The sequence below is a fragment of the Cherax quadricarinatus genome, chromosome 37 (assembly GCF_038502225.1).
Source record: "Cherax quadricarinatus isolate ZL_2023a chromosome 37, ASM3850222v1, whole genome shotgun sequence".
NCBI lineage: Eukaryota > Metazoa > Arthropoda > Malacostraca > Decapoda > Parastacidae > Cherax > Cherax quadricarinatus.
The window spans coordinates 6,870,915-6,883,551 of NC_091328.1; the positions used below are offsets into that span (position 1 = coordinate 6,870,915).

At 40.4% G+C, this 12,637-nt stretch overlaps 1 protein-coding gene across 3 annotated transcripts in view; it reads right to left on the minus strand.

Moving 5' to 3' along the window:
- LOC128701604 (WD repeat-containing protein 91) overlaps positions 1–12,637 on the minus strand; it is a 43,143-nt gene that overhangs the window by 14,089 nt on the left and 16,417 nt on the right. The gene's annotated exons all lie outside the window — the stretch shown is intronic.

Here is a 12,637-nt window from a genome sequence, read left to right on the forward strand (position 1 = left end):
GAATGTGCATGAATGTTGTGCGAATGATGAGAAAGAGATGATTGTGGATGTTATGAATGAGAAGAAGCTGGATGTCCTGGCTTTAAGTGAAACAAAGCTGAAGGGGGTAGGAGAGTTTCAGTGGGGAGAAATAAGTGGGAATAGGTCAGGGGTTTCAAATAGAGTTAGAGCTAAAGAAGGAGTAGCAGTAATGTTGAAGGATAAGTTATGGCAGGAAAAGAGGGAATATATATGTATAAATTCAGGGATTATGTGGAGTAAAATAAGGGTTGGATGTGAAAAGTGGGTTATCGTAAGCATTTATGTACCTGGAGAAGAAAGAAGTGTAGAGGAGAGAGAGATTTTGGGAAATGTTGAGTGAGTGCATGGGGAGTTCTGAACCTAGTGTGAGAGTACTTGTGGTTGGGGATTTCAATGCTAAAGTGGGTAAAAATGTTGTGGAGGGAATAGTGTAGAAAGAGGTTTGGTAATAAGTAACACATATTTTATGAAAAAAGAGGATAAATAAGTATACAAGGTATGATACAGCACATAATGAAAGTAGTTTGTTAGATTATGTATTGATGGATAAAGGTTGATGGGTAGGCTTCAGGATGTACATGTTTATAGAGGGGCAACTGATATATTGGATCATTATTTAGTTGTAGCTACAGTTAGAGTAAGAGGTAGATGGGACAAAAGCAAAATGGCAACAAGTAAGAGAGAGGTGAAAGTGTATAAACTAAGGGAGGAAGAAATTAGGGTGAGATATAAGCAACTATTGGCAGAAAGGTGGGCTAGTGCAAACATGAGTAGTGGGTTGGAATAGTTTTAAAAATGCAATATTAGAATGTGGGGCAAAAGTTTGTGGCTATAGAAGGGTGGGTGCAGGAGGAAACAGGGGTGATTAGTGGAATGATGAAATAAAGGGTGTGATAAAAGAGAAAAAGGTAGCTTATGAAAGGTTTTTACAAAGCAGAAGTGTCATAAGAAGAGCAGAGTATATGGAGAGTAAAAGAAAAGTGAAGAGAGTGGTGAAAGAGTGCAAAAGGAGAGCAGATGATAAGAATGGGAGAGGCACTGTCAAGAAATTTTGATGAAAATAAGAGAAAATTTTGGAGTGAGTAAAACAAATTAAGAAAGCCTAGGGAACGAATAAATTTGTCAGTTAAAAACAAAGTAGGGGAGTTAGTAGATGGGGAGCTGGAGGTGTTGGGTAGATGGTGGGAATATTTTGAGGAACTTTTAAATGTTGATGAAGAAAGGGAGGCGGTAATTTCATGCACTAGTCAGGGAGGTATAACATCTTTTAGTAGTGAAGAAGAGCAGGATGTGAGTGTGGGGGAGGTGTGTAAGGCATTACATAGAATGAAAGGGGGTAAAGCAGCTGGAACTGACGGAATCATGACAGAAATGTTAAAAGCAGGGGATGATATGATGATGGAGTGGTTGATATTTTGGTTTAATAAATGTATGAGAGGGAAAGGTACAGTATGTAGCGATTGGCAGAGAGCTTGTATAGTTCCTTTATATAAAGGGAAGGAGGACAAATGAGACTCTAAAAATTATAGGATGATAAGTTTACCGAGTATACCAGGTAAAGTGTACGGTAGGGTTATTACTGAAAGAATTAGAGGTAAGACAGAGAGCAGGATTTCAGATGAGCAAGGAGGCTTTAGAGTGGGTAGGGGATGTGTAGATCAAGTGTTTACATTGGGGCATATATGTGAAAAGTATTTAGATAAAGGTAGGGAAGTTTTCATTGCATTTATGGATTTAGGAAAGTCATATGATAGAGTGGATAGGAGAGCAATGTGACAGATGTTGCAAGTACACCTACCATCCGACTTACGACCTGCTCAACTTACGACCACTCGACTTACGACCTTGTTTTTTATGCCAAATTTCTGGGAAATAAACAACTATTTGTGTTGTACAAAGTGTTTATACTAAACCTTACAGTATAAAATACAGTACTAACAACATAAAAAGTAAAGTAAAACATGAAATACCAAAATAAAACAATAAAATAAAGTCATTACAAAAATGTTTTGTTGATATTCAGTAGTAAAGTTCGACTTACGACCATTTCGACTTACGACCAGTTTCTCGGAACCGAACTTGGTCGTAAGTCGGATGGTAGGTGTATATGGAACAGGTAGTAAGTTACTAAATGCTGTAAAGGGCTTTTATGAGGATAGTGAGGCTCAGATTAGGGTGTGTAGAAGAGAGGGAGACTACATCCTGGTAAAAGTAGGTCTTAGACAGGGATGTGTAATAACACCATGGTTGTTTAATATATTTATAGATAGGTTTGTAAAAGAAGTAAATGTTAGGGTATTGGGGAGAAGGGTGGAATTAAATTATGGAGAATCAAATACAAAATGAGAGTTGACACAGATACTTTTTGCTGATGATACTGTGCTTATGGGAGATTCTGAAGAAAAGTTGCAAAGGTTAGTGGATGAGTTTGGGAGTGTGTGTAAAGGTAATAAGTTGAAAGTGAACATAGATAAGAGTAAGGTGGTGAGGGTATCAAATGATTTAGATAAAGAAAAATTGGATATCACACTGGAGAGAGGGAGTATGGAAGAAGTGAATGTTTTCAGATATTTGGGAGTTGACGTGTCAGTGGATGGGTTTATGAAGGATGAGGTTAACAATAGAACTGACAAAGGAAAAAAGGTGACTGGTGCGTTGAGGTATATGTGGAGACAAAAAATGTTATCTATGGAGGTAAAGAAGGAATGTATGAAAGTCTTGTGGTACCAACTGTCTTACATGGGTGTGAAGCTTGGGTTGTAAATGCTGCAGCAAGGAGGCAGTTGGAGGCAGTGGGGATGTCCTGTCTAAAGGCAATGTGTGATGTAAATATTATGCAGAGAATTTGGAGTGTGGAAATTAGGAGGTGTGGAGTTAATAAAAATATTAGCCAGAGGGCTGAAGAGGGGTTGCTGAGGTGGTTTGATCATTTAGAGAGAATGGATCAAAGTACAATATGGAGAGCGTATAAATCTGTAGGGAAAGGAAGGTGGGGTAGGGGTCGTCCTCGAAAAGGTTGGAGGGAGGGGGTAAAGAAGGTTTTGTGGGCAAGGGGCTTGGACTTCCAGCAAGCGTGCATGAGCGTGTTTGATAGGAGTGAATGGAGGCGAATGGTTTTTGGGACCTGACGAGCTGTTGGAGTGTGAGCAGGGTAATATTTAGTGAAGGGATTCAGGGAAACCGGTTATTTTTATATAGCCAAACTTGAGTACTGGAAATGGGAAGTACAATACCTGCACTTTAAAGGAGGGGTTTGGGATATTGGCAGTTTGGAGGGATATATTATATATTATTATTATTTTTTTATTATCACACTGGCCGATTCCCACAATGGCAGGGTGGCCCGACAAAGAAAAACTTTCACCATCATTCACTCCATCACTGTCTTGCCAGAAGGGTGCTTTACACTACAGTTTTTAAACTGCAACATTAACACCCCTCCTTCAGAGTGCAGGCACTGTACTTCCCATCTCCAGGACTCAAGTCCGGCCTGCCGGTTTCCCTGAGCCCCTTCATAAATGTTACTTTGCTCACACTCCAACAGCACGTCAAGTATTAAAAACCAATTGTCTCCATTCACTCCTATCAAACACACTCATGCATGCCTGCTGGAAGTCCAAGCCCCTCACACACAAAACCTCCTTTACCCCCTCCCTCCAACCTTTCCTAGGCCAACCCCTACCCCGCCTTCCTTCCACTACAGACTGATACACTCTTGAAGTCATTCTGTTTCGCTCCATTCTCTCTACATCTCCAAACCACCTCAACAACCCTTCCTCAGCCCTCTGGACAACAGTTTTAGTAATCCTGCACCTCCCCCTAACTTCCAAACTATGAATTCTCTGCATTATATTCACACCACACATTGCCCTCAGACATGACATCTCCACTGCCTCCAGCCTTCTCCTCGCTGCAACATTCATCACCCATGCTTCACACCCATATAAGAGCATTGGTAAAACTATACTCTCATACATTCCCCTCTTTGCCTCCAAGGACAAAGTTCTTTGTCTCCACAGACTCCGAAGTGCACCACTCACCCTTTTCCCCTCATCAATTCTATGATTCACCTCATCTTTCATAGACCCATCCGCTGACACGTCCACTCCCAAATATCTGAATACATTCACCTCCTCCATACTCTCTCCCTACAATCTGATATCCAATCTTTCATCACCTAATCTTTTTGTTATCCTCATAACCTTACTCTTTCCTGTATTCACTTTTAATTTTCTTCTTTTGCATACCCTACCAAATTCATCCACCAATCTCTGCAACTTCTCTTCAGAATCTCCCAAGAGCACAGTGTCATCAGCAAAGAGCAACTGTGACAACTCCCACTTTATGTGTGATTCTTTCATAGGAGGTAGTAGGTTGGTAGACAGCAACCACCCAGGGAAGTACTACCGTCCTGCCAGATGACTGTGAAACAAAAACCTGTAACTGTTTTGCATGATGGTAGGATTGCTGGTTTCTTTTTCTGTCTCATAAACACGCTAAGATAACAGGGATATCTTGCTACTCCTACTTACACTTTGGTCACACTTCACAGACACGCACATGCATATATATATATACATACATCTAGGTTTTTCTCCTTTTTCTAAATAGCTCTTGTTCTTTTTTATTTCTTCTATTGTCCATGGGGAAGTGGAAAAGAATCTTTCCTCCGTAAGCCATGCGTGTCGTATGAGGCGACTAAAATGCCGGGAGCAATGGGCTAGTAACCCCTTCTCCTGTATACAATTACTAAAAAAGAGAAGAAGAAAAACTTTATAAAACTGGGTTGCTTAAATGTGCGTGGATGTAGTGCGGATGACAAGAAACAGATGATTGCTGATGTTATGAATGAAAAGAAGTTGGATGTCCTGGCCCTAAGCGAAACAAAGCTGAAGGGGGTAGGAGAGTTTCAGTGGGGGGAAATAAATGGGATTAAATCTGGAGTATCTGAGAGAGTTAGAGCAAAGGAAGGGGTAGCAGTAATGTTAAATGATCAGTTATGGAAGGAGAAAAGAGAATATGAATGTGTAAATTCAAGAATTATGTGGATTAAAGTAAAGGTTGGATGCGAGAAGTGGGTCATAATAAGTGTGTATGCACCTGGAGAAGAGAGGAATGCAGAGGAGAGAGAGAGATTTTGGGAGATGTTAAGTGAATGTATAGGAGCCTTTGAACCAAGTGAGAGAGTAATTGTGGTAGGGGACTTGAATGCTAAAGTAGGAGAAACTTTTAGAGAGGGTGTGGTAGGTAAGTTTGGGGTGCCAGGTGTAAATGATAATGGGAGCCCTTTGATTGAACTTTGTATAGAAAGGGGTTTAGTTATAGGTAATACATATTTTAAGAAAAAGAGGATAAATAAGTATACACGATATGATGTAGGGCGAAATGACAGTAGTTTGTTGGATTATGTATTGGTAGATAAAAGACTGTTGAGTAGACTTCAGGATGTACATGTTTATAGAGGGGCCACAGATATATCAGATCACTTTCTAGTTGTAGCTACACTGAGAGTAAAAGGTAGATGGGATACAAGGAGAATAGAAGCATCAGGGAAGAGAGAGGTGAAGGTTTATAAACTAAAAGAGGAGGCAGTTAGGGTAAGATATAAACAGCTATTGGAGGATAGATGGGCTAATGAGAGCATAGGCAATGGGGTCGAAGAGGTATGGGGTAGGTTTAAAAATGTAGTGTTAGAGTGTTCAGCAGAAGTTTGTGGTTACAGGAAAGTGGGTGCAGGAGGGAAGAGGAGCGATTGGTGGAATGATGATGTAAAGAGAGTAGTAAGGGAGAAAAAGTTAGCATATGAGAAGTTTTTACAAAGTAGAAGTGATGCAAGGAGGGAAGAGTATATGGAGAAAAAGAGAGAAGTTAAGAGAGTGGTGAAGCAATGTAAAAAGAGAGCAAATGAGAGAGTGGGTGAGATGTTATCAACAAATTTTGTTGAAAATAAGAAAAAGTTTTGGAGTGAGATTAACAAGTTAAGAAAGCCTAGAGAACAAATGGATTTGTCAGTTAAAAATAGGAGAGGAGAGTTATTAAATGGAGAGTTAGAGGTATTGGGAAGATGGAAGGAATATTTTGAGGAATTGTTAAATGTTGATGAAGATAGGGAGGCTGTGATTTCGTGTATAGGGCAAGGAGGAATAACATCTTGTAGGAGTGAGGAAGAGCCAGTTGTGAGTGTGGGGGAAGTTCGTGAGGCAGTAGGTAAAATGAAAGGGGGTAAGGCAGCCGGGATTGATGGGATAAAGATAGAAATGTTAAAAGCAGGTGGGGATATAGTTTTGGAGTGGTTGGTGCAATTATTTAATAAATGTATGGAAGAGGGTAAGGTACCTAGGGATTGGCAGAGAGCATGCATAGTTCCTTTGTATAAAGGCAAAGGGGATAAAAGAGAGTGCAAAAATTATAGGGGGATAAGTCTGTTGAGTGTACCTGGTAAAGTGTATGGTAGAGTTATAATTGAAAGAATTAAGAGTAAGACGGAGAATAGGATAGCAGATGAACAAGGAGGCTTTAGGAAAGGTAGGGGGTGTGTGGACCAGGTGTTTACAGTGAAACATATAAGTGAACAGTATTTAGATAAGGCTAAAGAGGTCTTTGTGGCATTTATGGATTTGGAAAAGGCGTATGACAGGGTGGATAGGGGGGCAATGTGGCAGATGTTGCAAGTGTATGGTGTAGGAGGTAGGTTACTGAAAGCAGTCAAGAGTTTTTACGAGGATAGTGAGGCTCAAGTTAGAGTATGTAGGAAAGAGGGAAATTTTTTCCCAGTAAAAGTAGGCCTTAGACAAGGATGTGTGATGTCACCGTGGTTGTTTAATATATTTATAGATGGGGTTGTAAGAGAAGTAAATGCGAGGGTCTTGGCAAGAGGCGTGGAGTTAAAAGATAAAGAATCACACACAAAGTGGGAGTTGTCACAGCTGCTCTTTGCTGATGACACTGTGCTCTTGGGAGATTCTGAAGAGAAGTTGCAGAGATTGGTGGATGAATTTGGTAGGGTGTGCAAAAGAAGAAAATTAAAGGTGAATACAGGAAAGAGTAAGGTTATGAGGATAACAAAAAGATTAGGTGACGAAAGATTGAATATCAGATTGGAGGGAGAGAGTATGGAGGAGGTGAACGTATTCAGATATTTGGGAGTGGACGTGTCAGCGGATGGGTCTATGAAAGATGAGGTGAATCATAGAATTGATGAGGGAAAAAGAGTGAGTGGTGCACTTAGGAGTCTGTGGAGACAAAGAACTTTGTCCTTGGAGGCAAAGAGGGGAATGTATGAGAGTATAGTTTTACCAACGCTCTTATATGGGTGTGAAGCGTGGGTGATGAATGTTGCAGCGAGGAGAAGGCTGGAGGCAGTGGAGATGTCATGTCTGAGGGCAATGTGTGGTGTGAATATAATGCAGAGAATTCGTAGTTTGGAAGTTAGGAGGAGGTGCGGGATTACCAAAACTGTTGTCCAGAGGGCTGAGGAAGGGTTGTTGAGGTGGTTCGGACATGTAGAGAGAATGGAGCGAAACAGAATGACTTCAAGAGTGTATCAGTCTGTAGTGGAAGGAAGGCGGGGTAGGGGTCGGCCTAGGAAGGGTTGGAGGGAGGGGGTAAAGGAGGTTTTGTGTGCGAGGGGCTTGGACTTCCAGCAGGCATGCGTGAGCGTGTTTGATAGGAGTGAATGGAGACAAATGGTTTTTAATACTTGACGTGCTGTTGGAGTGTGAGCAAAGTAACATTTATGAAGGGATTCAGGGAAACCGGCAGGCCGGACTTGAGTCCTGGAGATGGGAAGTACAGTGCCTGCACTCTGAAGGAGGGGTGTTAATGTTGCAGTTTAAAAACTGTAGTGTAAAGCACCCTTCTGGCAAGACAGTGATGGAGTGAATGATGGTGAAAGTTTTTCTTTTTCGGGCCACCCTGCCTTGGTGGGAATCGGCCGGTGTGATAATAAATAAAAAAAAAATCTTTATCTTTTAACTCCACGCCTCTTGTCAAGACCCTCGCATTTACTTCTCTTACAACCCCATCTATAAATATATTAAACAACCACGGTGACATCACACATCCTTGTCTAAGGCCTACTTTTACTGGGAAACAATTTCCCTCTTTCCTACATACTCTAACTTGAGCCTCACTATCCTCGTAAAAACTCTTCACTGCTTTCAGTAACCTACCTCCTACACCATACACCTGCAACATCTGCCACATTGCCCCCCTATCCACCCTGTCATACGCCTTTTCCAAATCTATAAATGCCACAAAGACCTCTTTAGCCTTATCTAAATACTGTTCACTTAGGTGTTTCACTGTAAACACCTGGTCCACACACCCCCTACCTTTCCTAAAGCCTCCTTGTTCATCTTCTATCCTATTCTCCGTCTTACTCCTAATTCTTTCACTAATAACTCTATCATACACTGTACCAGGTATACTCAACAAACTTATCCACCTATAATTTTTGCACTCTCTTTTGTCCCCTTTGCCTTTATACAAAGGAACTATGCATGCTCTCTGCCAATCCCTAGGTACCTTACCTTCTTCCATACATTTATTAAATAATTGCACCAACCACTCCAAAACTATATCCCCACCTGCTTTTAACATTTCTATCTTTATCCCATCAATCCCGGCTGTCTTACCCCCTTTCATTTTACCTACTGCCTCACGAACTTTCCCCACACTCACAACTGGCTCTTCCTCACTCCTACAAGATGTTATTCCTCCTTGCCCTATACACAAAATCACAGCTTCCCTATCTTCATCACCATTTAACAATTCCTCGAAATATTCCCTCCATCTTCCCAATACCTCTAACTCTCCATTTAATAACTCTCCTCTCCTATTTTTAACTGACAAATGTATTTGTTCTCTAGGCTTCCTTAACTTGTTAATCTCACTCCAACACTTTCTCTTATTTTCAACAAAATTTGTTGATAACATCTCACCCACTCTCTCATTTGCTCTCTTTTTACATTGCTTCACCACTCTCTTAACCTCTCTCTTTTTCTTCATATACTCTTCCCTCCTTGCATCACTTCTACTTTGTAAAAACTTCTCATATGCTAACTTTTTCTCCCTTACTACTCTCTTTACATCATCATTCCACCAATCGCTCCTCTTCCCTCCCGCACCCACCTTCCTGTAACCACAAACTTCTGCTGAACACTCCAACACTACATTTTTAAACCTACCCCATACCTCTTCGACCCCATTGCCTATGCTCTCATTAGCCCATCTATCCTCCAATAGCTGTTTATATCTTACCCTAACTGCCTCCTCTTTTAGTTTATAAACCTTCACCTCTCTCTTCCCTGATGCTTCTATTCTCCTTGTATCCCATCTACCTTTTACTCTCAGTGTAGCTACAACTAGAAAGTGATCTGATATATCTGTGGCCCCTCTATAAACATGTACATCCTGAAGTCTACTCAACAGTCTTTTATCTACCAATACATAATCCAACAAACTACTGTCATTTGGCCCTATATCATATCTTGTATACTTATTTATCCTCTTTTTCTTAAAATATGTATTACCTATAACTAAACCCCTTTCTATACAAAGTTCAATCAAAGGGCTCCCATTTTCATTTACACCTGGCACCCCAAACTTACCTACCACACCCTCTCTAAAAGTTTCTCCTACTTTAGCATTCTGGTCCCCTACCACAATTACTCTCTCACTTGGTTCAAAGGCTCCTATACATTCTCTTAACATCTCCCAAAATCTCTCTCTCTCCTCTACATTCCTCTCTTCTCCAGGTGCATACACGCTTATTATGACCCACTTTTCGCATCCAACCTTTACTTTAATCCACATAATTCTTGAATTTACACATTCATATTCTCTTTTCTCCTTCCATAACTGATCCTTCAACATTACTGCTACCCCTTCCTTTGCTCTAACTCTCTCAGATACTCCAGATTTAATCCCATTTATTTTCCCCCACCGAAACTCCCCTACCCCCTTCAGCTTTGTTTCGCTTAGGGCCAGGACATCCAACTTCTTTTCATTCATAACATCAGCAATCATCTGTTTCTTGTCATCTGCACTACATCCACACACATTCAAGCATCCCAGTTTTATAAAGTTTTTTCTTCTTCTCTTTTTTAGTAAATGTCTACAGGAGAAGGGGTTACTAGCCCATTGCTCCCGGCATTTTAGTCGCCTCATACGACACGCATGGCTTACGGAGGAAAGATTCTTTTCCACTTCTCCATGGACAATAGAAGAAGTAAAGAAGGACAAGAGCTATTTAGAAAAAGGAGAAAAACCTAGATGTATGAATATATATATGCATGCAAAACAACCACTGTGAAAAAATAGAGAAACTCCAAGTGCTTTCGTGACTACTCACATTATCAAGGAACATTGTTCCTTGATAATGTGAGTAGTCATGAAAGCGCTTGGAGCTTCTCTATTTTTTCACAGTGGTTGTTTTGCATATTCTGAAATCACCTGTTTACTGTGATCTTATTGCATATATATGCATGTGCGTGTCTGTGAAGTGTGACCAAAGTGTAAGTAGGAGTAGCAAGATATCCCTGTTATCTAGCGTGTTTATGAGACAGAAAAAGAAACCAGCAATCCTACCATCATGCAAAACAGTTACAGGTTTCTGTTTCACAGTCATCTGGCAGGACGGTAGTACTTCCCTGGGTGGTTGCTGTCTACCAACGTACTACCTACTATATATCTTTATACATGCTTCTAAACTGTTGTAACTGGGCGTCTCTGCAAAAAGTCATTATGTATGAGTGAGGTGAAAGTGTTGAATGATGATGAAAGTATTTTCTTTTTGGGGATTTTCCTTCTTTTTGGGTCACCCTGCCTAGGTGGGAGACGGCCAACTTGTTGAAAAAAAAAAATTAAAATGACATTTATATTTACAAGAAAACAAGTCTAAAGATTCTTTATATCCAGTACTATAAGCTCATAAAACTGAGACAGTATTCAGATCACAGGGAGATGTGTGAAGTCCTTGTAGTTTTCACCTTAATTAATTACATATTTATTTATTAATATATATATTACCATTTCTCACCAAAGAAGAAACACATTTATCACTGCTCACTGCCAAGCTGTCTTTCCAGAAAACAGCACGGATATCTTCATCCAATGACGATCTATCAACCAAAACTTCCAAAACAGATTTTAATGAAATGGACACATGTACTTTCCACTTCAAAACTCAGGTTTAATGATTTACCTATATGCCTGTATAGACATTATAGTATTGTGGTCACACCAATAACACATCAAATTCTCAAGAACACTTTCCTCCTCTCAGTTCAATTTGACATGCTCACCAATGTCTGCTAAATATTCAGTCTCCTACCACTCAAGAGGTGTTCTTCTCTTCATGAAGTAGATGCTTCCAAAGTCTATGACCACTGAATTAATCCCAATCAGGTCATCAATAATTAATTCATTAAAATCATCCTCATTATGTTTAGCAAACTGCATTGATTGGAAAGGGCAAATTTATATTGCATATAAGGAATTAATGGTAGAAATGGGTCATTACATGAAAGTGAATTCACATACTGTGTACCAAACTACATAAAGAAAGGAATTACTTTCTGAACCAACGATTATTATTATATTCATTGGGAAAACATTAAACCTGTAAGTGTCGTATAGTGCTTGGGAAATGGGAGATAATAAAGTTTGATGCATACATTGATACAAGGAAGTGGATAATGGCTCTAATTCTTTGGATAAAATAATCCCTTTATCAGCATCAAGGAACCTTCCTTGAAGGGTCACAACCTTCATGAAACCCTTCTTCATTATTCAGATGTCCTCGGCAGCCTACACCACCTTCACTCCTCTCCATTTTTTTAACAAGTTCAAACTATCGAACAACATTCACCCAAGTACCATCTAACTGAACAGTGATGATCATGTAGGTCCAATATTCCCTCCAGAGCAATTTGCATCTTATAACTCAGATGTATATTATACCAACATTCTTATATGGGTGTGAAGCATGGGTGGTGAATGTTGCAACAAGGAGAATGCTGGAGGCAGTGGAGATGTCAGGTCTGAGGGCAATGTGTGGTGTGAATTTAATGCAGAGAATTTGTAGTTTGGATATTAGGAGGAGGTGCGGGATTACCAAAACTATTATCCAGAGGGCTGAGGAAGGGTTGTTGAGGTGGTTTGGACATGTAGAGAAAATGAAACAAAATAGAATGACTTCAAGAGTGTACATGTATAAATCTGTAGTGGAGGGAAGGTGGGGTAGGGATCGGCCTAGGAAAAGTTGGAAGGAGGGGGTAAAGGAGGTTTTGTGTGCGAGGGGCTTGGACTTCCAGCAAGCATGTGTGAGTGTATTTGATAGGAGTGAATGGAGACAAATGGTTTTTCGGATTTGACGTGCTGTTGGAGTGTGAGCACGGTAACATTTATGAAGGGATTCAGCGAAACCGGCAGGCCAGACGTGAGTCCTGGAGATGGGAAGTACAGTGTCTGCACTCTGAAGGACGGGTGTTAATGTTGCAGTTTTATAGCTATAGTGTAAGCACATCTCTGGCAAGACAGTGATGGAGTGAATGATGATGTAAGTTTTTCTTTTTCGGGCCACCCTGCCTTGGTGGGAAGCGGCCAATGTGTT